Genomic DNA, 23,945 nt, shown 5'->3' on the forward strand with positions numbered 1-23,945 from the left:
GCGTGTGTGTGTGTGAGAGACCGTGCCTGTGCATGCGTGTGATAGAGACTGTGCCTGTGTGTGTGTCTGACAGAGACTGTGTCTGCAAGTGCGTATGTGTGTGTGAAAGTGACTGTGCCTGCGAGTGCGTGTGTGTGTGTGTGTGTGTGTGAGAGAGAATGTGCCTGCGCGTGAATATGTGTATGTGAGATTGACTGTGCCTGTGCGTGCATGTGTGTGCGAAAGAGACTGTGCCTGCGGGTGTGTATGTGTGTGTGAGAGAGACTGTGCCTGTCCGTGCATGTGTGTGTGAGAGAGACTGTGCCTGCGCGTGCATATGTGTGTGTGAGAGAGACTGTGCCTGCGCTTGCATATGTGTGTGTGAGAGAGACTGTGCCTCCGCGTGCGTGTGTGAGAGAGACTGTGCCCGCACGTGCGTGTGTGAGAGGACTGTGTCTGTGCTTGTGTGTGTGAGAGAGACTGTGCCTGTGCTTGTGTGTGTGAGAGAGACTGTGCCTGCGCCTGTGTGTGTGAGAGAGACTGTGCCTGTGCTTGTGTGTGTAAGAGAGACTGTGCCGGCTCGTGCGTGTGTGTATGAGAGACTATGCCTGCGCGTGCATATGTGTGTGTGAGAGAGACTGTGTCTGCGCATGGGTGTGTGTGTGTGTGAGAGAGAATGTACCTGTGCGTGCATATGTGTGTGTGAGAGAGACTGTGCCTGCGCGTGCATATGTGTGTGTGAGAGAGACTGTGCCTGCGCGTTCATATGTGAGTGTGACAGAGACTGTGCCTGCGCGTGCATATGTGTGTGTGAGAGAAACTGTGCCTGCGCGTGCATATGTGTGTGTGAGAGAGACTGTGCCTGCGCCTGCATATGTGTGTGTGAGAGAGAATGTGCCTGCGCGTGCATATGTGTGTGTGAGACTGTGCCTGCGCCTGCATATGTGTGTGAGAGAGAGAATGTGCCTGCGCGTGCATATGTGTGTGAGAGAGACTGTGCCTGCATGTGCATGTGTGTGTGAGAGAGACTGTGCCTCCGCATTTGTGTGTGAAAGAGACTGTGCCTGCACGTGTGTGTGTGAGAGAGACTGTGCCTGCATGTGCATGTGTGTGTGAGAGAGACTGTGCCTCCGCATTTGTGTGTGAAAGAGACTGTGCCTGCACATGTGTGTGTGAGAGAGACTGTGCCTGCGCGTGTGTGTGTGTGTGAGAGACTGTGCCTGCGCATGCGTGTGACAGAGACTGTGCCTGCGTGTGTGTCTGACAGAGACTGTGCCTGCACGTGTGTGTGTGAGAGAGACTGTGCCTGTGTGTGTGTGTGTGTGTGTGTGTGAGAATGTGCCTGCACGTGTGTGTGTGAGTGACCGTGCCTGTGCATGCGTGTGATAGAGACTGTGCCTGTGTGTGTATCTGACAGAGACTGTGTCTGCAAGTGCGTATGTGTGTGTGAAAGTGACTGTGCCAGCGAGTGCGTGTGTGTGTGAGAGAGACTGTGCCTGCGCGTGAATATGTGTATGTGAGATTGACTGCGCCTGCGCGTGCATGTGTGTGCGAAAGAGACTGTGCCTGCGGGTGTGTATGTGTGTGTGAGAGAGACTGTGAATGCGCGTAAATATGTGTGTGTGAGAGAGACTGTGCCTGTCCGTGCATGTGTGTGTGAGAGAGACTGTGCCTGCGCGTGCATATGTGTGTGTGAGAGAGACTGTGCCTGCGCTTGCATATGTGTGTGTGAGAGAGACTGTGCCTGCGTGTGCGTGTGTGAGAGAGACTGTGCCTGCGGGTGTGTGTGTGAGAGAGACTGTGCCTGCGGGTGTGTGTGTGAGAGAGACTGTGCCTGCGGGTGTGTGTGTGAGAGAGACTGTGCCTGCGGGTGTGTGTGTGTGTGAGAGAGACTATGCCTGCGTGTGAGTCTGTGAGAGAGACTGTGTCTGCGCATGCGTGTGTGAGAGTGACTATGCCTGCACGTGCGTATGAGAGAGAGACTGTGCCTGTGCTTGTGTGTGTGAGAGAGATTGTGGCTGTGCCTGCATGTGTGAGAGAGACTGTCTCTGTGCTTGTGTGTGTGAGAGAGATTGTGGCTGCACCTGCATTTGTGAGAGAGACTGTGCCTGCGCGTGAATATGTGTGTGTGAGAGAGACTGTGCCTGTGCGTGCATGTGTGTGTGAAAGAGACTGTGCCTGCATGTGCGGGTGTGTGTGTGAGAGAGACTGTGCCTGCGGGTGTGTGTGTGAGAGAGACTGTGCCTGCGGGTGTGTGTGTGAGAGAGACTGTGCCTGCGGGTGTGTGTGTGAGAGAGACTGTGCCTGCGGGTGTGTGTGTGAGAGAGACTGTGCCTGCGGGTGTGTGTGTGAGAGAGACTGTGCCTGCGGGTGTGTGTGTGAGAGAGACTGTGCCTGCGGGTGTGTGTGTGAGAGAGACTGTGCCTGCGGGTGTGTGTGTGAGAGAGACTGTGCCTGCGGGTGTGTGTGTGAGAGAGACTGTGCCTGCGGGTGTGTGTGTGTGTGTGTGAGAGAGACTGTGCCTGCGAGTGTGTGTGTGTGTGAGACTGTGCCTGCGCATGCGTGTGATAGAGACTGTGCCTGCGTGTGTGTCTGAAAGAGACTGTGCCTGCGTGTGCGTGTGAGAGCGACTGTGCCTTCATGTGTGTGTGAGACTGTGCCTGCGGTGCGTGTGAGAGAGAGACTGTGCCTGCACGTGCATGTGTGTGTATGTGAGAGAGACTGTGCCTGCGTGTGCGTATTTGTGCGTGAGACAGACTGTGCCTGCGCGTGCGTATGTGTGTGTGAGAGACAGTGCCCGCGCGTGCATGTGTGTGTGTGTGTGTGTGAGAGACTATGCCTGCGCGCGTGTGTGTGAGAGAGACTTGCCTGCGCGTGCATATGTGTGTGTGAGAGAGACTGTGCCTGCGCGTGCATATGTGTGTGTGAGAGAGATTGTGCCTGCGCGTTCATAAATGTGTTTGAGAGCGACTGTGCCTTCGCATGCATATGTGTGTGTGAGAGAGACTGTGCCTGCGCGTGCATCTGTGTGTGAGAGAGACTGTGCCTGCGCGTGCATATGTGTGTGTGAGAGAGACTGTGCCTGCAAGTGCATCTCTGTGTGTGAGAGAGACTGTGCCTACGTGTGCATATGTGTGTGTGAGAGAGACTGTGCCTGCGCATGTGTGTGTGGAAGAGACTGTGCCTGCACGTGTGCGTGAGTGTGTGAGAGAGACTGTGTCTGTGTGTGTGTGTGTGAGACTGTGCCTGCGCATGCGTGTGATAGAGACTGTGCCTGCGTGTGTGTCTGACAGAGACTGTGCCTGCGCGTGCGTATGTGAGAGCGACTGTGCCTTCGTGTGTGAGTGAGAGAGACTGTGCCTGCGCGTGCGTGTGTGAGAGAAACTGTGCCTGCGCGTGCATGTGTGTGTGTGTGAGAGAGACTGTGCCTGCGCGTGCGTGTGTGTGTGAGAGAAACTATGCCTGCGCGTGCATATGTGTGTGTGAGAGAACCTGTGCCTGCGCGTGCGTTTGTATGAGAGAGACTGTGCCTGCATGTGCGTGTGTGAGAGAGACTGTGCCTCCGTGTGCGTGTGTGAGAGAGACTGTGCCTGTGCTTGTGTGTGTGAGAGAGACTGTGCCTGTGCTTGTGTGTGTGAGAGAGACTGTGCCTGCGCCTGCGTGTGTGAGAGAGACTGTGCCTGTGCTTGTGTGTGTAAGAGAGACTGTGCCTGCGCGTGCGTGTGTGTGTGAGAGAGACTATGCCTGCGCGTTCATATGTGTGTGTGAGAGAGACTGTGTCTGCGCATGGGTGTGTGTGTGTGTGAGAGAGAATGTACCTGTGCATGCGTGTGTGTGTGAGGGAGACTGTGCCTGCACGTGCATATGTGTGTGTGAGAGAGACTGTGCCTGCGCGTTCATATGTGTGTGTGAGAGAGACTGTGCCTGCAAGTGTGCGTGAGTGTGTGAGAGAGACTGTGCCTGTGTGTGTGTGTGTGTGTGTGAGACTGTGCCTGCGCATGCGTGTGATAGAGACTGTGCCTGCGTGTGTGTCTGACAGAGACTGTGCCTGCGCGTGTGTGTGTGAGAGCGACTGTGCCTTCGTGTGTGTGTGTGAGAGACTGTGCCTCCGCGTGCGTGACAGACTGTAACTGCGCATGCATGTGTGTGTGTGAGAGAAACTATGCCTGCGCGTGCATATGTATGTGTGAGAGACCCTGTGCCTGCGCGTGCGTTTGTATGAGAGAGACTGTGCTTGCGCCTGCGAATGGGAGTGTGATAGAGACAGTGCATGCGTGTGCATATGTGTGTGAGAGAGACTGTGCCTGCGCGTGCGTGTGTGTATGAGAGAGACTGTGCCTGCGCGTGCATATGTGTGTGTGAGAGAGACTGTGCCTGCGTGTTCATATGTGTGTTTGAGAGAGACTGTGCCTTTGCATGCATATGTGTGTGTGAGAGAGATTGTGCCTGCGCGTGCATCTGTGTGTGAGAGGGACTGTGCCTGCGCGTGCATATGTGTGTGTGAGAGAGACTGTGCCTGCGCGTGCATATGTGTGTGTGAGAGAGCCTGTGCCTGCGCGTGCATATGTGTGTGTGAGAGAGACTGTGCCTGCGCGTGCATATGTGTGTGTGTGAGAGACTGTGCCTGCGCGTGCATATGTGTGTGTGAGAGAAACTGTGCCTGCGCGTGCATATGTGTGTGTGAGAGAGACTGTGCCTGCGCCTGCATATGTGTGTGAGAGAGAATGTGCCTGCGCGTGCATATGTGTGTGTGAGACTGTGCCTGCGCCTGCATATGTGTGTGAGAGAGAGAATGTGCCTGCGCGTGCATATGTGTGTGAGAGAGACTGTGCCTGCATGTGCATGTGTGTGTGAGAGAGACTGTGCCTCCGCATTTGTGTGTGAAAGAGACTGTGCCTGCACGTGTGTGTGTGAGAGAGACTGTGCCTGCGCGTGTGTGTGTGAGAGACTGTGCCTGCGCATGCGTGTGACAGAGACTGTGCCTGCGTGTGTGTCTGACAGAGACTGTGCCTGCACGTGTGTGTGTGAGAGAGACTGTGCCTGTGTGTGTGTGTGTGTGTGTGAGAATGTGCCTGCGCGTGTGTGTGTGAGTGACCGTGCCTGTGCATGCGTGTGATAGAGACTGTGCCTGTGTGTGTATCTGACAGAGACTGTGTCTGCAAGTGCGTATGTGTGTGTGAAAGTGACTGTGCCAGCGAGTGCGTGTGTGTGTGAGAGAGACTGTGCCTGCGCGTGAATATGTGTATGTGAGATTGACTGCGCCTGCTCGTGCATGTGTGTGCGAAAGAGACTGTGCCTGCGGGTGTGTATGTGTGTGTGAGAGAGACTGTGAATGCGCGTAAATATGTGTGTGTGAGAGAGACTGTGCCTGTCCGTGCATGTGTGTGTGAGAGAGACTGTGCCTGCGCGTGCATATGTGTGTGTGAGAGAGACTGTGCCTGCGCTTGCATATGTGTGTGTGAGAGAGACTGTGTCTGCGTGTGCGTGTGTGAGAGAGACTGTGCCTGCGGGTGTGTGTGTGAGAGAGACTGTGCCTGCGGGTGTGTGTGTGAGAGAGACTGTGCCTGCGGGTGTGTGTGTGAGAGAGACTGTGCTTGCGGGTGTGTGTGTGTGTGAGAGAGACTATGCCTGCGTGTGAGTCTGTGAGAGAGACTGTGTCTGCGCATGCGTGTGTGAGAGTGACTATGCCTGCACGTGCGTATGAGAGAGAGACTGTGCCTGTGCTTGTGTGTGTGAGAGAGATTGTGGCTGTGCCTGCATGTGTGAGAGAGACTGTCCCTGTGCTTGTGTGTGTGAGAGAGATTGTGGCTGCACCTGCATTTGTGAGAGAGACTGTGCCTGCGCGTGAATATGTGTGTGTGAGAGAGACTGTGCCTGTGCGTGCATGTGTGTGTGAAAGAGACTGTGCCTGCATGTGCGGGTGTGTGTGTGAGAGAGACTGTGCCTGCGGGTGTGTGTGTGAGAGAGACTGTGCCTGCGGGTGTGTGTGTGAGAGAGACTGTGCCTGCGGGTGTGTGTGTGAGAGAGACTGTGCCTGCGGGTGTGTGTGTGTGAGAGAGACTGTGCCTGCGGGTGTGTGTGTGTGAGAGAGACTGTGCCTGCGGATGTGTGTGTGAGAGAGACTGTGCCTGCGGGTGTGTGTGTGAGAGAGACTGTGCCTGCGAGTGTGTGTGTGTGTGAGACTGTGCCTGCGCATGCGTGTGATAGTGACTGTGCCTGCGTGTGTGTCTGAAAGAGACTGTGCCTGCGTGTGCGTGTGAGAGCGACTGTGCCTTCATGTGTGTGTGAGACTGTGCCTGCGCGTGCGTGTGAGAGAGAGACTGTGCCTGCACGTGCATGTGTGTGTATGTGAGAGAGACTGTGCCTGCGTGTGCGTATTTGTGTGTGAGAGACAGTGCCTGCGCGTGCATGTGTGTGTGTGTGTGTGTGAGAGACTATGCCTGCGCGCGTGTGTGTGAGAGAGACTTGCCTGCGCGTGCATATGTGTGTGTGAGAGAGACTGTGCCTGCGCGTGCATATGTGTGTGTGAGAGAGATTGTGCCTGCGCGTTCATAAATGTGTTTGAGAGCGACTGTGCCTTCGCGTGCATCTCTGTGTGTGAGAGAGACTGTGCCTGCGTGTGCATATGTGTATGTGAGAGAGACTGTGCCTGCGCATGTGTGTGTGAGAGAGACTGTGCCTGCACGTGTGCGTGAGTGTGTGAGAGAGACTGTGTCTGTGTGTGTGTGTGTGAGACTGTGCCTGCGCATGCGTGTGATAGAGACTGTGCCTGCGTGTGTGTCTGACAGAGACTGTGCCTGCGCGTGCGTATGTGAGAGCGACTGTGCCTTCGTGTGTGAGTGAGAGAGACTGTGCCTGCGCGTGCGTGTGTGAGAGAAACTGTGCCTGCGCATGCATGTGTGTGTGTGTGAGAGAGACTGTGCCTGCGCGTGCGTGTGTGTGTGAGAGAAACTATGCCTGCGCGTGCATATGTGTGTGTGAGAGAACCTGTGCCTGCGCGTGCGTTTGTATGAGAGAGACTGTGCCTGCATGTGCGTGTGTGAGAGAGACTGTGCCTCCGTGTGCGTGTGTGAGAGAGACTATGCCTGTGCTTGTGTGTGTGAGAGAGACTGTGCCTGTGCTTGTGTGTGTGAGAGAGACTGTGCCTGCGCCTGCGTGTGTGAGAGAGACTGTGCCTGTGCTTGTGTGTGTAAGAGAGACTGTGCCTGCGCGTGCGTGTGTGTGTGAGAGAGACTATGCCTGCGCGTTCATATGTGTGTGTGAGAGAGACTGTGTCTGCGCATGGGTGTGTGTGTGTGTGAGAGAGAATGTACCTGTGCATGTGTGTGTGTGTGAGGGAGACTGTGCCTGCACGTGCATATGTGTGTGTGAGAGAGACTGTGCCTGCGCGTTCATATGTGTGTGTGAGAGAGACTGTGCCTGCAAGTGTGCGTGAGTGTGTGAGAGAGACTGTGCCTGTGTGTGTGTGTGTGTGTGAGACTGTGCCTGCGCATGCGTGTGATAGAGACTGTGCCTGCGTGTGTGTCTGACAGAGACTGTGCCTGCGTGTGTGTCTGACAGAGACTGTGCCTGCGCGTGTGTGTGTGAGAGCGACTGTGCCTTCGTGTGTGTGTGTGAGAGACTGTGCCTGCGTGTGCGTGACAGACTGTAACTGCACATGCATGTGTGTGTGTGAGAGAAACTATGCCTGCGCGTGCATATGTGTGTGTGAGAGACCCTGTGCCTGCGCGTGCGTTTGTATGAGAGAGACTGTGCTTGCGCCTGCAAATGGGAGTGTGATAGAGACAGTGCATGCGTGTGCATATGTGTGTGAGAGAGACTGTGCCTGCGCGTGCGTGTGTGTATGAGAGAGACTGTGACTGCGCGTGCATATGTGTGTGTGAGAGAGACTGTGCCTGCGCGTTCATATGTGTGTTTGAGAGAGACTGTGCCTTTGCATGCATATGTGTGTGTGAGAGAGATTGTGCCTGCGCGTGCATCTGTGTGTGAGAGAGACTGTGCCTGCGCGTGCATATGTGTGTGTGAGAGAGACTGTGCCTGCGCGTGCATATGTGTGTGTGAGAGAGCCTGTGCCTGCGCGTGCATATGTGTGTGTGAGAGAGACTGTGCCTGCGCGTGCATATGTGTGTGTGTGAGAGACTGTGCCTGCGCATGCGTGTGACAGAGACTGTGCCTGCGTGTGTGTCTGACAGAGACTGTGCCTGCACGTGTGTGTGTGAGAGAGACTGTGCCTGTGTGTGTGTGTGTGTGTGTGAGAATGTGCCTGCGCGTGTGTGTGTGTGAGTGACCGTGCCTGTGCATGCGTGTGATAGAGACTGTGCCTGTGTGTGTATCTGACAGAGACTGTGTCTGCAAGTGCGTATGTGTGTGTGAAAGTGACTGTGCCAGCGAGTGCGTGTGTGTGTGAGAGAGACTGTGCCTGCGCGTGAATATGTGTATGTGAGATTGACTGCGCCTGCGCGTGCAGGTGTGTGCGAAAGAGACTGTGCCTGCGGGTGTGTATGTGTGTGTGAGAGAGACTGTGAATGCGCGTAAATATGTGTGTGTGAGAGAGACTGTGCCTGTCCGTGCATGTGTGTGTGAGAGAGACTGTGCCTGCGCGTGCATATGTGTGTGTGAGAGAGACTGTGCCTGCGCTTGCATATGTGTGTGTGAGAGAGACTGTGCCTGCGTGTGCGTGTGTGAGAGAGACTGTGCCTGCGGGTGTGTGTGTGAGAGAGACTGTGCCTGCGGGTGTGTGTGTGAGAGAGACTGTGCCTGCGGGTGTGTGTGTGTGTGAGAGAGACTATGCCTGCGTGTGAGTCTGTGAGAGAGACTGTGTCTGTGCATGCGTGTGTGAGAGTGACTATGCCTGCACGTGCGTATGAGAGAGAGACTGTGCCTGTGCTTGTGTGTGTGAGAGAGATTGTGGCTGTGCCTGCATGTGTGAGAGAGACTGTCCCTGTGCTTGTGTGTGTGAGAGAGATTGTGGCTGCACCTGCATTTGTGAGAGAGACTGTGCCTGCGCGTGAATATGTGTGTGTGAGAGAGACTGTGCCTGTGCGTGCATGTGTGTGTGAAAGAGACTGTGCCTGCATGTGCGGGTGTGTGTGTGAGAGAGACTGTGCCTGCGGGTGTGTGTGTGAGAGAGACTGTGCCTGCGGGTGTGTGTGTGTGAGAGACTGTGCCTGCGGGTGTGTGTGTGAGAGAGACTGTGCCTGCGGGTGTGTGTGTGAGAGAGACTGTGCCTGCGGATGTGTGTGTGAGAGAGACTGTGCCTGCATGTGAGTGTGTGTGCAAGACATTTGCCTGCGCTTGTGCAAGAGAGACTGAGCCTGCCCGTGTGTGTGTGAGAGAGACTTGCCTGCACATGCGTCTGTGAGAGAGACTTGCCTGCGCGTGCGTCTGTGAGAGAGACTGTGCCTGCGCGTGCGTCTGTGAGAAAGACTGTGTCTGTGTGTGCGTGTGTGAGAGAGACTGCGCCTGCACGTGCATGTGAGAGAGAGACTGTGCCTGTGCTTGTGTGTGTGAGAGAGATTGTGGCTGCACCTGCGTGTGTGAGAGAGACTGTGCCTGTGCTTGTGTGTGTGAAAGAGACTGTGCCTGCCCGTGTGCGTGAGTGTGTGAGAGAGACTGTGCCTGTGTGTGTGTGTGTGAGACTGTGCCTGCGCATGCGTGTGATAGAGACTGTGCCTGCGTGTGTGTCTGAAAGAGACTGTGCCTGCGTGTGCGTGTGAGAGCGACTGTGCCTTCATGTGTGTGTGAGACTGTGCCTGCGGGTGCGTGTGAGAGAGAGACTGTGCCTGCACGTGCATGTGTGTGTATGTGAGAGAGACTGTGCCTGCGTGTGCGTATTTGTGTGTGAGAGAGACTGTGCCTGCGCGTGCGTATGTGTGTGTGAGAGACAGTGCCTGCGCGTGCATGTGTGTGTGTGTGTGTGAGAGACTATGCCTGCGCGCGTGTGTGTGAGAGAGACTTGCCTGCGCGTGCATATGTGTGTGTGAGAGAGATTGTGCCTGCGCGTTCATACGTGTGTTTGAGAGAGGCTGTGCCTTCGCATGCATATGTGTGTGTGAGAGAGACTGTGCCTGCGCGTGCATCCGTGTGTGAGAGAGACTGTGCCTGCGCGTGCATATGTGTGTGTGAGAGAGACTGTGCCTGCGCGTGCATCTCTGTGTGTGGAAGAGACTGTGCCTGCACGTGTGCGTGAGTGTGTGAGAAAGACTGTGTCTGTGTGTGTGTGTGTGAGACTGTGCCTGCGCATGCGTGTGATAGAGACTGTGCCTGCGTGTGTGTCTGACAGAGACTGTGCCTGCGCGTGCGTATGTGAGAGCGACTGTGCCTTCGTGTGTGAGTGAGAGAGACTGTGCCTGCGCGTGCGTGTGTGAGAGAAACTGTGCCTGCGCGTGCATGTGTGTGTGTGTGAGAGAGACTGTGCCTGTGCTTGTGTGTGTGAGAGAGACTGTGCCTGTGCTTGTGTGTGTGAGAGAGACTGTGCCTGCACCTGCGTGTGTGAGAGAGACTGTGCCTGTGCTTGTGTGTGTAAGAGAGACTGTGCCTGCGCGTGCGTGTGTGTGTGAGAGAGACTATGCCTGCGCGTTCATATGTGTGTGTGAGAGAGACTGTGTCTGCGCATGGGTGTGTGTGTGTGTGAGAGAGAATGTACCTGTGCATGCGTTTGTGTGTGAGGGAGACTGTGCCTGCACGTGCATATGTGTGTGTGAGAGAGACTGTGCCTGCGCGTTCATATGTGTGTGTGAGAGAGACTGTGCCTGCAAGTGTGCGTGAGTGTGTGAGAGAGACTGTGCCTGTGTGTGTGTGTGTGTGAGACTGTGCCTGCGCATGCGTGTGATAGAGACTGTGCCTGCGTGTGTGTCTGACAGACTGTAACTGCTCATGCATGTGTGTGTGTGAGAGAAACTATGCCTGCGCGTGCATATGTGTGTGTGAGAGAGCCTGTGCCTGCGCGTGCATATGTATGTGTCAGAGAGACTGTGCCTGCGCATGTGTGTGTGAAAGAGACTGTGCCTGAATGTGTGTGTGTGTGAGAGAGACTGTGCCTGTGTGTGTGTGAGAGACTGTGCCTGCGCATGCGTGTGATAGAGACTGTGCCTGCGTGTGTGTCTGACAGAGACTGTGCCTGCGCGTGTGTGTGTGAGAGCGACTGTGCCTTCGTGTGTGTGTGAGAGAGACTGTGCCTGCATGTGCCTGTGTGAGAGAGACTGTGCCTGCGCGTGCATGTGCGTGTGTGTGAGAGAGACTGTGCCTGCGCTTGCGTGTGTGTTGGAGAAACTATGCCTGCGCGTGCATATGTGTGTGTGAGAGACCCTGTGCCTGCGCGTGTGTTGGTATGAGAGAGACTGTGCCTGCGCGTGCATATGGGTGTGTGATAGAGACTGTGCATGCGTGTGCATATGTGTGTGTGAGAGAGACTGTGCCTGCGCGTGCGTGTGTGTGTGAGAGAGACTGTGCCTGCGATTGCGTGTGTGTGTGTGAGAGAGACTGTGCCTGCACGTGAATATGTGTGTGTGAGAGAGACTGTGCCTGTGCGTGCATGTGTGTGTGAAAGAGACTGTGCCTGCGTGTGCGTATGTGTGTGTGAGACTGTGCCTGCGCGTGAATATGTGTGTGTGAGAGAGACTGTGCCTGTGTGTGCATGTGTGTGTGAAAGAGACTGTGCCTGCGTGTGCGTGTGTGTGTGTTTGAGAGAGACTGTGCCTGCGCGTGCGTGTGTGAGAGAAACTATGCCTGCGCATGCATATGTGTGTATGAGAGACTGTGCCTGTGTGTGCATATGTGTGTGTGAGACAGACTGTGCCTGCGCGTGCGTGTTTGTGTGAGAGAGACTGTGCCTGCGCGTGCGTGTGTGTGTGAGAGAGAATGTGCCTGTGTGTGCGTGTGTGTTTGAGAGGGACTGTGCCTGCGCGTGCCTATGTGTGTGTGAGAGAGACTGTGCCTGCGCTTGCATACGTGTGTGTGGGAGAGACTGTGCCTGCACGTGCATATGTGTGTGTGAGAGAAACTGTGCCTGCGCGTGTATATATGTGTGTGAGAGAGACTGTGCCTGCGTGTGCATAATTGTTTCTGAGAGAGACTGTGCTTGCGCATGCATAATTGTATGAGAGAGCGACTGTGCCTGCGCGTGCGTGTGTGTGTGAGAGGGACTGTGCCTGCATGTGCCTGTTTGTGCAAGTGATTTGCCTGCGCGTGTGCAAGAGAGACTGTGCCTGCCCGTGTGTGTGTGAGAGAGACTTGACTGCGCATGCGTGTGTGAAAGAAACTGAACCCGCCCGTGTGTGTGTGAGAGAGACTGTGTCTGCGCATGCGTGTGTGAGAGTGACTATGCCAGCACGTGCGTATGAGAGAGAGACTGTGCCTGTGCTTGTGTGTGTGAGAGAGATTGTGGCTGTGCCTGCATGTGTGAGAGAGACTGTGCCTGTGCTTGTGTGTGTGAGAGAGACTGTGGCTGCGCCTGCATTTGTGAGAGAGACTGTGCCTGCGCGTGAATATGTGTGTGTGAGAGAGACTGTGCCTGTGCGTGCATGTGTGTGTGAAAGAGACTGTGCCTGCATGTGCGTGTGTGTGTGAGAGAGACTGTGCCTGCGGGTGTGTGTGTGAGAGAGACTGTGCCTGCGGGTGTGTGTGTGAGAGAGACTGTGCCTGCGGGTGTGTGTGTGAGAGAGACTGTGCCTGCGGGTGTGTGTGTGAGAGAGACTGTGCCTGTGGATGTGTGTGTGAGAGAGACTGTGCCTGCAGGTGTGTGTGTGTGTGAGAGAGACTGTGCCTGCGAGTGTGTGTGTGAGAGAGACTGTGCCTGCATGTGCGTGTGTGTGCAAGAGATTTGCCTGCGCGTGTGCAAGAGAGACTGAGCCTGTCCGTGTGTGTGTGAAAGAGACTGTGCCTGCACGTGAGCGTGAGTGTGTCTGACAGAGACTGTGCCTGCGTGTGCGTATGTGAGAGCGACTGTGCCTTCGTGTGTGAGTGAGAGAGACTGTGCCTGCGCATGCGTGTGTGAGAGAGACTGTGCCTGCGCGAGCAAGTGTGTGTGTGTGAGAGAGACTGCCTGCGCGTGCGTGAGTGTGTGAGAGACACTATGCCTGCGCGTGCATATGTGTGTATGAGAGAACCTGTGCCTGCGCGTGCGTTTGTATGAGAGAGACTGTGCCTGCGTGTGCGTGTGTGAGAGAGACTGTGCCTCCGTGTGCGTGTGTGAGAGAGACTGTGTCTGTGCTTGTGTGTGTGAGAGTGACTGTGCCTGTGCTTGTGTGTGTGAGACTGTGCCTGCGCCTGCATGTGTGAGAGACTGTGCCTGTGCTTGTGTGTGTAAGAGAGACTGTGCCTGCGCGTGCGTGTGTGTGTGAGAGAGACTATGCCTGCGCGTTCATATGTGTGTGTGAGAGAGACTGTGTCTGCGCGTGGGTGTGTGTGTGTGTGAGAGAGAATGTACCTGTGCGTGCGTGTGTGTGTGAGAGAGACTGTGCCTGCACGTGCATGTGTGTGTGAGAGAGACTGTGCCTGCGCGTTCATATGTGTGTGTGAGAGAGACTGTGCCTGCACGTGTGCGTGAGTGTGTGAGAGAGACTGTGCCTGTGTGTGTGTGTGTGTGAGACTGTGCCTGCGCATGCGTGTGATAGAGACTGTGCCTGCGTGTGTGTCTGACAGAGACTGTGCCTGCGCGTGTGTGTGTGAGAGCGACTGTGCCTTCGTCTGTGTGTGTGAGAGACTGTGCCTGCACGTGCGTGAGTGAGACAGACTGTAACTGCGCATGCATGTGTGTGTGTGAGAGAAACTATGCCTGCGCGTGCATATGTGTGTGTGAGAGACACTGTGCCTGTGCGTGCGTTTGTGAGAGACTGTGCTTGCGCCTGCATATGGGTGTGTGATAGAGACAGTGCATACGTGTGCATATGTGTGTGAGAGAGACTGTGCCTGGGCGTGCGTGTGTGTATGAGAGAGACTGTGCCTGCGCGTGCATATGTGTGTGTGAGAGAGACTGTGCCTGCGCGTTCATATGTGTGTTTGAGAGAGACTGTGCCTTCGCATGCATATGTGTGTGTGAGAGAGATTGTGCCTGCGCGTGCATCTGTGTGTGAGAGAGACTGTGCCTGCGCGTGCATATGTGTGTGTGAGAGAGACTGTGCCTGCGCGTGCGTGTTTGTGTGAGAGAGACTGTGCCTGCGCGTGCGTGTGTGTGTGAGAGAGAATGTGCCTGTGTGTGCGTGTGTGTTTGAGAGGGACTGTGCCTGCGCGTGCCTATGTGTGTGTGAGAGAGACTGTGCCTGCGCTTGCATACGTGTGTGTGGGAGAGACTGTGCCTGCGCGTGCATATGTGTGTGTGAGAGAAACTGTGCCTGCGCGTGTATATATGTGTGTGAGAGAGACTGTGCCTGCGTGTGCATAATTGTTTCTGAGAGAGACTGTGCTTGCGCATGCATAATTGTATGAGAGAGCGACTGTGCCTGCGCGTGCGTGTGTGTGTGAGAGGGACTGTGCCTGCATGTGCCTGTTTGTGCAAGTGATTTGCCTGCGCGTGTGCAAGAGAGACTGTGCCTGCCCGTGTGTGTGTGAGAGAGACTTGACTGCGCATGCGTGTGTGAAAGAAACTGAACCCGCCCGTGTGTGTGTGAGAGAGACTGTGTCTGCGCATGCGTGTGTGAGAGTGACTATGCCAGCACGTGCGTATGAGAGAGAGACTGTGCCTGTGCTTGTGTGTGTGAGAGAGATTGTGGCTGTGCCTGCATGTGTGAGAGAGACTGTGCCTGTGCTTGTGTGTGTGAGAGAGACTGTGGCTGCGCCTGCATTTGTGAGAGAGACTGTGCCTGCGCGTGAATATGTGTGTGTGAGAGAGACTGTGCCTGTGCGTGCATGTGTGTGTGAAAGAGACTGTGCCTGCATGTGCGTGTGTGTGTGAGAGAGACTGTGCCTGCGGGTGTGTGTGTGAGAGAGACTGTGCCTGCGGGTGTGTGTGTGAGAGAGACTGTGCCTGCGGGTGTGTGTGTGAGAGAGACTGTGCCTGCGGGTGTGTGTGTGAGAGAGACTGTGCCTGCGGGTGTGTGTGTGAGAGAGACTGTGCCTGCGGGTGTGTGTGTGAGAGAGACTGTGCCTGTGGGTGTGTGTGTGAGAGAAACTGTGCCTGCGGGTGTGTGTGTGAGAGAAACTGTGCCTGCGGGTGTGTGTGTGAGAGAGACTGTGCCTGTGGATGTGTGTGTGAGAGAGACTGTGCCTGCAGGTGTGTGTGTGTGTGAGAGAGACTGTGCCTGCGAGTGTGTGTGTGAGAGAGACTGTGCCTGCATGTGCGTGTGTGTGCAAGAGATTTGCCTGCGCGTGTGCAAGAGAGACTGAGCCTGTCCGTGTGTGTGTGAAAGAGACTGTGCCTGCACGTGAGCGTGAGTGTGTCTGACAGAGACTGTGCCTGCGTGTGCGTATGTGAGAGCGACTGTGCCTTCGTGTGTGAGTGAGAGAGACTGTGCCTGCGCATGCGTGTGTGAGAGAGACTGTGCCTGCGCGTGCAAGTGTGTGTGTGTGAGAGAGACTGCCTGCGCGTGCGTGAGTGTGTGAGAGAAACTATGCCTGCGCGTGCATATGTGTGTATGAGAGAACCTGTGCCTGCGCGTGCGTTTGTATGAGAGAGACTGTGCCTGCGTGTGCGTGTGTGAGAGAGACTGTGCCTCCGTGTGCGTGTGTGAGAGAGACTGTGTCTGTGCTTGTGTGTGTGAGAGTGACTGTGCCTGTGCTTGTGTGTGTGAGACTGTGCCTGCGCCTGCATGTGTGAGAGACTGTGCCTGTGCTTGTGTGTGTAAGAGAGACTGTGCCTGCGCGTGCGTGTGTGTGTGAGAGAGACTATGCCTGCGCGTTCATATGTGTGTGTGAGAGAGACTGTGTCTGCGCGTGGGTGTGTGTGTGTGTGAGAGAGAATGTACCTGTGCGTGCGTGTGTGTGTGAGAGAGACTGTGCCTGCACGTGCATGTGTGTGTGTGAGAGAGACTGTGCCTGCACGTGTGCGTGAGTGTGTGAGAGAGACTGTGCCTGTGTGTGTGTGTGTGTGAGACTGTGCCTGCGCATGCGTGTGATAGAGACTGTGCCTGCGTGTGTGTCTGACAGAGACTGTGCCTGCGCGTGTGTGTGTGAGAGCGACTGTGCCTTCGTCTGTGTGTGTGAGAGACTGTGCCTGCACGTGCGTGAGTGAGACAGACTGTAACTGCGCATGCATGTGTGTGTGTGAGAGAAACTATGCCTGCGCGTGCATATGTGTGTGTGAGAGACCCTGTGCCTGTGCGTGCGTTTGTGAGAGACTGTGCTTGCGCCTGCATATGGGTGTGTGATAGAGACAGTGCATACGTGTGCATATGTGTGTGAGAGAGACTGTGCCTGGGCGTGCGTGTGTGTATGAGAGAGACTGTGCCTGCGCGTGCATATGTGTGTGTGAGAGAGACTGTGCCTGCGCGTTCATATGTGTGTTTGAGAGAGACTGTGCCTTCGCATGCATATGTGTGTGTGAGAGAGATTGTGCCTGCGCGTGCATCTGTGTGTGAGAGAGACTGTGCCTGCGCGTGCATATGTGTGTGTGAGAGAGACTGTGCCTGCGCGTGCATATGTGTGTGTGAGAGAGCCTGTGCCTGCGCGTGCATATGTATGTGTCAGAGAGACTGTGCCTGCGCATGTGTGTGTGAAAGAGACTGTGCCTGAACGTGTGTGTGTGTGAGAGAGACTGTGCCTGTGTGTTGTTGTGAGAGACTGTGCCTGCGAGTGTGTGTGTGTGAAAGAGACTGTGCCTGCGATTGCGTGTGTGTGTGTGAGAGAGACTGTGCCTGTGCGTGCATGTGTGTGTGAAAGAGACTGTGCCTGCGTGTGCATATGTGTGTGTGAGACTGTGCCTGCGCGTGAATATGTGTGTGTGAGAGAGACTGTGCCTGTGTGTGCATGTGTGTGTGAAAGAGACTGTGCCTGCGTGTGCGTGTGTGTGTGTTTGAGAGAGACTGTGCCTGCGCGTGCGTGTGTGAGAGAAACTATGCCTGCGCATGCATATGTGTGTATGAGAGAGACTGTGCTTGCGTGTGCATATGTGTGTGTGAGACAGACTGTGCCTGCGCGTGCGTGTTTGTGTGAGAGAGACTGTGCCTGCGCGTGCGTGTGTGTGTGAGAGAGAATGTGCCTGTGTGTGCGTGTGTGTTTGAGAGGGACTGTGCCTGCGCGTGCCTATGTGTGTGTGAGAGAGAGTGTGCCTGCTCTTGCATACGTGTGTGTGGGAGAGACTGTGCATGCGCGTGCATATGTGTGTGTGAGAGAAACTGTGCCTGCGCGTGTATATATGTGTGTGAGAGAGACTGTGCCTGCGTGTGCATAATTGTTTCTGAGAGAGACTGTGCTTGCGCATGCATAATTGTATGAGATAGCGACTGTGCCTGCGCGTGCGTGTGTGTGTGAGAGGGACTGTGCCTGCATGTGCCTGTTTGTGCAAGTGATTTGCCTGCGCGTGTGCAAGAGAGACTGTGCCTGCCCGTGTGTGTGTGAGAGACTTGCCTGCGCTTGCATGTGTGAAAGAAACTGAACCCGCCCGTGTGTGTGTGAGAGAGACTGTGTCTGCGCATGCGTGTGTGAGAGTGACTATGCCTGCACGTGCTTATGAGAGAGAGACTGTGCCTGTGCCTGCGTGTGTGAGAGAGATTGTGGCTGTGCCTGCATGTGTGAGAGAGACTGTGCCTGTGCTTGTGTGTGTGAGAGAGACTGTGGCTGCGCCTGCATTTGTGAGAGAGACTGTGCCTGCGCGTGAATATGTGTGTGTGAGAGAGACTGTGCCTGTGCGTGCATGTGTGTGTGAAAGAGACTGTGCCTGCATGTGCGTGTGTGTGTGAGAGAGACGGTGCCTGCGGGTGTGTGTGTGAGAGAGACTGTGCCTGCGGGTGTGTGTGTGAGAGAGACTGTGCCTGCGGGTGTGTGTGTGAGAGAGACTGTGCCTGCGGGTGTGTGTGTGAGAGAGACTGTGCCTGCGGGTGTGTGTGTGAGAGAGACTGTGCCTGCGGGTGTGTGTGTGAGAGAGACTGTGCCTGCGGATGTGTGTGTGAGAGAGACTGTGCCTGCGGATGTGTGTGTGAGAGAGACTGTGCCTGCAGGTGTGTGTGTGTGTGAGAGAGACTGTGCCTGCGAGTGTGTGTGTGAGAGAGACTGTGCCTGCATGTGAGTGTGTGTGCAAGACATTTGCCTGCGCGTGTGCAAGAGAGACTGAGCCTGCCCGTGTGTGTGTGAGAGAGACTTGCCAGCGCGTGCGTCTGTGAGAGAGACTGTGCCTGCGCGTGCGTCTGTGAGAGAGACTGTGCCTGCGCGTGCGTCTGTGAGAAAGACTGTGTCTGCGTGTGCGTGTGTGAGAGAGACTGTGCCTGCATGTGCATGTGAGAGAGAGACTGTGCCTGTGCTTGTGTGTGTGAGAGAGATTGTGGCTGCGCCTGCATGTGTGAGGGAGACTGTGCCTGTGCTTGTGTGTGTGAGAGAGACTGTGGCTGCGCCTGCGTGTGTGAGAGAGACTGTGCCTGTGCTTGTGTGTGTGAAAGAGACTGTGCCTGTGTGTGCGTGTGTGAGAGCGACTGTGCCTTCGTGTGTGTGTGTGAGAGCGACTGTGCCTTCGTGTGTGTGTGAGAGAGACTGTGCCTGCGCGTGCGTGAGAGAGTGACTGTGCCTGCACGTGCATGTGTGTGTATGTGAGAGAGACTGTGCCTGCGTGTGCGTATGTGTGTGTGAGAGAGACTGTGCCTGCGCGTGCATGTGTGTGTGTGAGAGATACAGTGCCTGCGCGTGCATGTGTGTGTGTGTGTGTGAGAGACTATTCCTGCGCGCGTGTGTGTGAGAGAGACTTGCCTGCGCGTGCATATGTGTGCGTGAGAGAGACTGTGCCTGCGCGTGCATTTGTGTGTGTGAGAGAGACTGTGCCTGCGCGTGCATATGTGTGTGTGAGAGAGACTGTGCCTGCGCATGTGTGTGTGAAAGAGACTGTGCCTGCACGTGTGCGTGAGTGTGTGAGAGAGACTGTGTCTGTGTGTGTGTGTGTGAGACTGTGCCTGTGCATGCGTGTGATAGAGACTGTGCCTGCGTGTGTGTCTGACAGAGACTGTGCCTGCGTGTGTGTCTGACAGAGACTGTGCCTGCGCGTGCGTATGTGAGAGCGACTGTGCCTTCGTGTGTGAGTGAGAGAGACTGTGCCTGCGCATGCGTGTGTGAGACTGTGCCTGCGCGTGCATGTGTGTGTGTGTGAGAGAGACTGTGCCTGCGCGTGCATGAGTGTGTGAGAGAAACTATGCCTGCGCGTGCATATGTGTGTATGAGAGAACCTGTGCCTGCGCGTGCGTTTGTATGAGAGAGACTGTGCCTGCGTGTGCGTGTGTGAGAGAGACTGCCTCCGTGTGCGTGTGTGAGAGAGACTGTGTCTGTGCTTGTGTGTGTGAGAGAGACTGTGCCTGTGCTTGTGTGTGTGAGACTGTGCCTGCGCCTGCGTGTGTGAGACTGTGCCTGTGCTTGTGTGTGTAAGAGAGACTGTGCCTGCACGTGCGTGTGTGTGTGAGAGAGACTATGCCTGCGCGTTCATATGTGTGTGTGAGAGAGACTGTGTCTGCGCGTGGGTGTGTGTGTGTGTGAGAGAGAATGTACCTGTGCGTGCGTGTGTGTGTGAGAGAGACTGTGCCTGCACGTGCATGTGTGTGTGAGAGAGACTGTGCCTGCGCGTTCATATGTGTGTGTGAGAGAGACTGTGCCTGCACGTGTGCGTGAGTGTGTGAGAGAGACTGTGCCTGTGTGTGTGTGTGTGTGAGACTGTGCCTGCGCATGCGTGTGATAGAGACTGTGCCTGCGTGTGTGTCTGACAGAGACTGTGCCTGCGCGTGTGTGTGTGAGAGCGACTGTGCCTTCGTCTGTGTGTGTGAGAGACTGTGCCTGCACGTGCGTGAGTGAGACAGACTGTAACTGCGCATGCATGTGTGTGTGTGAGAGAAACTATGCCTGCGCGTGCATATGTGTGTGTGAGAGACCCTGTGCCTGCGCGTGCGTTTGTATGAGAGAGACTGTGCTTGCGCCTGCATATGGGAGTGTGATAGAGACAGTGCATGCGTGTGCATATGTGTGTGAGAGAGACTGTGCCTGTGCGTGCGTGTGTGTATGAGAGAGACTGTGCCTGCGCGTGCATATGTGTGTGTGAGAGAGACTGTGCCTGCGCGTTCATATGTGTGTTTGAGAGAGACTGTGCCTTCGCATGCACATGTGTGTGTGAGAGAAATTGTGCCTGCGCGTGCATCTGTGTGTGAGAGAGACTGTGCCTGCGCGTGCATATGTGTGTGTGAGAGAGACTGTGCCTGCGCGTGCATATGTGTGTGTGAGAGAGCCTGTGCCTGCGCGTGCATATGTATGTGTCAGAGAGACTGTGCCTGCGCATGTGTGTGTGAAAGAGACTGTGCCTGAACGTGTGTGTGAGTGTGTGAGAGAGACTGTGCCTGTGTGTGTGTGTGAGAGACTGTGCCTGCGCATGCGTGTGATAGAGACTGTGCCTGCGTGTGTGTCTGACAGAGACTGTGCCTGCGCGTGCGTATGTGAGAGCGACTGTGCCTTCGTGTGTATGTGAGAGAGACTGTGCCTGCGTGTGCGTGTGTGAGAGAGACTGTGCCTGCGCGTGCATGTGCGTGTGTGTGAGAGAGACTGTGCCTGCGCTTGCATGTGTGTGAGAGAAACTATGCCTGCACGTGCATATGTTTGTGTGAGAGACCCTATGCCTGCGCGTGCGTTTGTATGAGAGAGACTGTGCCTGCGCGTGCATATGGGTGTGTGATAGAGACTGTGCATGCGTGTGCATATATGTGTGTGAGAGAGACTGTGCCTGCGCGTGCGTGTGTGTGTGAGAGAGACTGTGCCTGCGAGTTTGTGTGTGATAGAGACTGTGCCTGCAAGTGTGTTTATGTGTGTGAAAGAGACTGTGCCTGGATGTGTGTATGTGTGTATGAGAGTGACTGTGCTTGTGCGTGAATATGTGTGTGTGAGAGAGACTGTGCCTGTGCGTGCATGTGTGTGTGAAAGAGACTGTGCCTGCGTGTGCGTATGTGTGTGTGAGACTGTGCCTGCGCATGAATATGTGTGTGTGAGAGAGACTGTGCCTGTGTGTGCATGTGTGTGTGAAAGAGACTGTGCCTGCATGTGCGTATGTGTGTTTGAGAGAGACTGTGCCTGCGCGTGCGTGTGTGAGAGAAACTATGCCTGCGCATGCATATGTGTGTATGAGACAGACTGTGCCTGCGCGTGCGTGTTTGTGTGAGAGAGACTGCCTACGCGTGCGTGTGTGTGTGTGGGAGAGACTGTGCCTGCGCGTGCATATGTGTGTGTGAGAGAGACTGTGCCTGCGCGTGCGTGTATGTGTGAGAGAGACTGTGCCTGCGAGTTTGTGTGTGATAGAGACTGTGCCTGCAAGTGTGTTTATGTGTGTGAAAGAGACTGTGCCTGCATGTGTGTATGTGTGTGTGAGAGTGACTGTGCTTGTGCGTGAATATGTGTGTGTGAGAGAGACTGTGCCTGTGCGTGCATGTGTGTGTGAAAGAGACTGTGCCTGCGTGTGCGTATGTGTGTGTGAGACTGTGCCTGCGCATGAATATGTGTGTGTGAGAGAGACTGTGCCTGTGTGTGCATGTGTGTGTGAAAGAGACTGTGCCTGCGTGTGCGTATGTGTGTTTGAGAGAGACTGTGCCTGCACGTGCGTGTGTGAGAGAAACTATGCCTGCGCATGCATATGTGTGTATGAGACAGACTGTGCCTGCGCGTGTGTGTTTGTGTGAGAGAGACTGTGCCTGCGCGTGCGTGTGTGTGTGAGAGAGAATGTGCCTGTGTGTGCGTGTGTGTGTGAGAGAGACTGTGCCTGCGCGTGCATATGTGTGTGTGGGAGAGACTGTGCCTGCGCGTGCATATGTGTGTGAGAGAAACTGTGCCTGCGCGTGTATATATGTGTGTGAGAGAGACTGTGCCTGAGCGTGCATAATTGTTTCTGAGAGAGACTGTGCCTGCGCATGCATAATTGTATGAGAGAGCGACTGTGCCTGCGCGTGCGTGTGTGTGTGAGAGGGACTGTGCCTGCATGTGCCTGTTTGTGCAAGAGATTTGCCTGCGCGTGTGCAAGAGAGACTGTGCCTGCCCGTGTGTGTGTGAGAGAGACTTGCCTGCGCATGCGTGTGTGAGAGAAACTGAACCCGCCCGTGTGTGTGTGAGAGAGACTGTGCCTGCGCGTGCGTGTGTGAGAGAGACTGTGCCTGCGGCTGCGTGTGTGAGAGAGACTGTGCCTGCACGTGCATGTTAGAGAGAGACTGTGCCTGTGATGGTGTTTGTGAGAGAGACTGTGCCTGTGCTTGTGTGTGTGAGAGAGACTGTGGCTGCGCCCGCGTGTGTGAGAGAGACTGTGCCTGCGCGTGCGTTTGTGTGTGAGAGAGAGAATGTGTCTGCGCGTGGGTGTGTGAGAGAGAATGTGCCTGTGCGTGCGTGTGTGTGTGAGAGAGACTTTGCCTGCACGTGCATATGTGTGTGTGAGAGAGACTGTGCCTGCGCGTTCATATGTGTGTGTGAGAGAGACTGTGCCTGCGCGTGCATCTGTGTGTGTGAGAGAGACTGTGCCTGCGCGTGCATATGTGTGTGTGAGAGAGACTGTGCCTGCGCGTGCATATGTGTGTGTGAGAGAGACTGTGCCTGCGCATGCATACGTGTGTGTGAGAGAGACTGTGCCTGCGCATGTATGTGTGAAAGAGACTGTGCCTGCACGAGTGCGTGTGTGTGTAAGAGAAACTGTGCCTGTGTGTGTGTGTGAGACTGTGCCTGCGCGTGTGTGTGTGAGAGACTGTGCCTGCGCATGCATGTGATACTGTGCCTGCGTGTGTGTCTGACAGAGACTGTGCCTGCACGTGCGTGTGTGAGAGAGACTGTGCCTGCACGTGCATGTGTGTGTGTGTGAGAGATACTGTGCCTGCGTGTGCGTGTGTGAGAGAAACTATGCCTGCGCGTGCATATGTGTGTGTGAGAGACCCTGTGACTCCGCGTGCGTTTGTATGAGAGCGACTGTGCCTGCGCGTGCATATGTGTGTGTGAGAGAGACTGTGCCTGCACGTGCGTGTGTATGTGAGGGAGACTGTGCTTGCACGTGAATATGTGTGTGAGAGAGACTGTGCCTGTGCGTGCATGTGTGTGTGAAAGAGACTGTGCCTGCGTGTGTGTATGCGTGTGTGAGACTGTGCCTGCGCGTGAATATGTGTGTGTGAGAGAGACTGTGCCTGTGTGTGTGAAAGAGACTGTGCCTGCGTGTGCGTATGTGTGTGTGAGACTGTGCCTGTGCGTGAATATGTGTGTGTGAGAGAGACTGTGCCTGTGTGTGCATGTGTGTGTGAAAGAGACTGTGCCTGCGTGTGCGTATGTGTGTTTGAGACAGACTGTGCCTGAACGTGTGTGTGAGTGTGTGAGAGAGACTGTGCCTGTGTGTGTGTGTGAGAGACTGTGCCTGCGCATGCGTGTGATAGAGACTGTGCCTGCGTGTGTGTGTGAGAGAGACTGTGCCTGCGCGTGCGTATGTAAGAGCGACTGTGCCTTCGTGTGTGTGTGAGAGAGACTGTGCCTGCGTGTGCGTGTGTGAGAGAGACTGTGCCTGCGCGTGCATGTGCGTGTGTGTGAGAGATACTGTGCCTGCGTGTGCGTTTGTGAGAGAAACTATGCCTGCGCGTGCATATGTGTGTGTGAGAGACCCTGTGACTCCGCGTGCGTTTGTATGAGAGCGACTGTGCCTGCGCGTGCATATGGGTGTGTGATAGAGACTGTGCATGCGTGTGCATATGTGTGTGTGAGAGAGACTGTGCCTGCACGTGCGTGTGTATGTGAGGGAGACTGTGCTTGCACGTGAATATGTGTGTGAGAGAGACTGTGCCTGTGCGTGCATGTGTGTGTGAAAGAGACTGTGCCTGCGTGTGTGTATGCGTGTGTGAGACTGTGCCTGC

General features: G+C 55.2%; 1 protein-coding gene across 5 annotated transcripts in view; it reads left to right on the forward strand.

Annotated features, from left to right (window-relative positions):
- Positions 1-23,945, forward strand: part of LOC121289081 (retinoic acid receptor RXR-gamma-A-like) — a 356,162-nt gene that overhangs the window by 241,875 nt on the left and 90,342 nt on the right. The window lies entirely within an intron of this gene.

Source organism: Carcharodon carcharias, chromosome 16, assembly GCF_017639515.1.
Source record: "Carcharodon carcharias isolate sCarCar2 chromosome 16, sCarCar2.pri, whole genome shotgun sequence".
NCBI lineage: Eukaryota > Metazoa > Chordata > Chondrichthyes > Lamniformes > Lamnidae > Carcharodon > Carcharodon carcharias.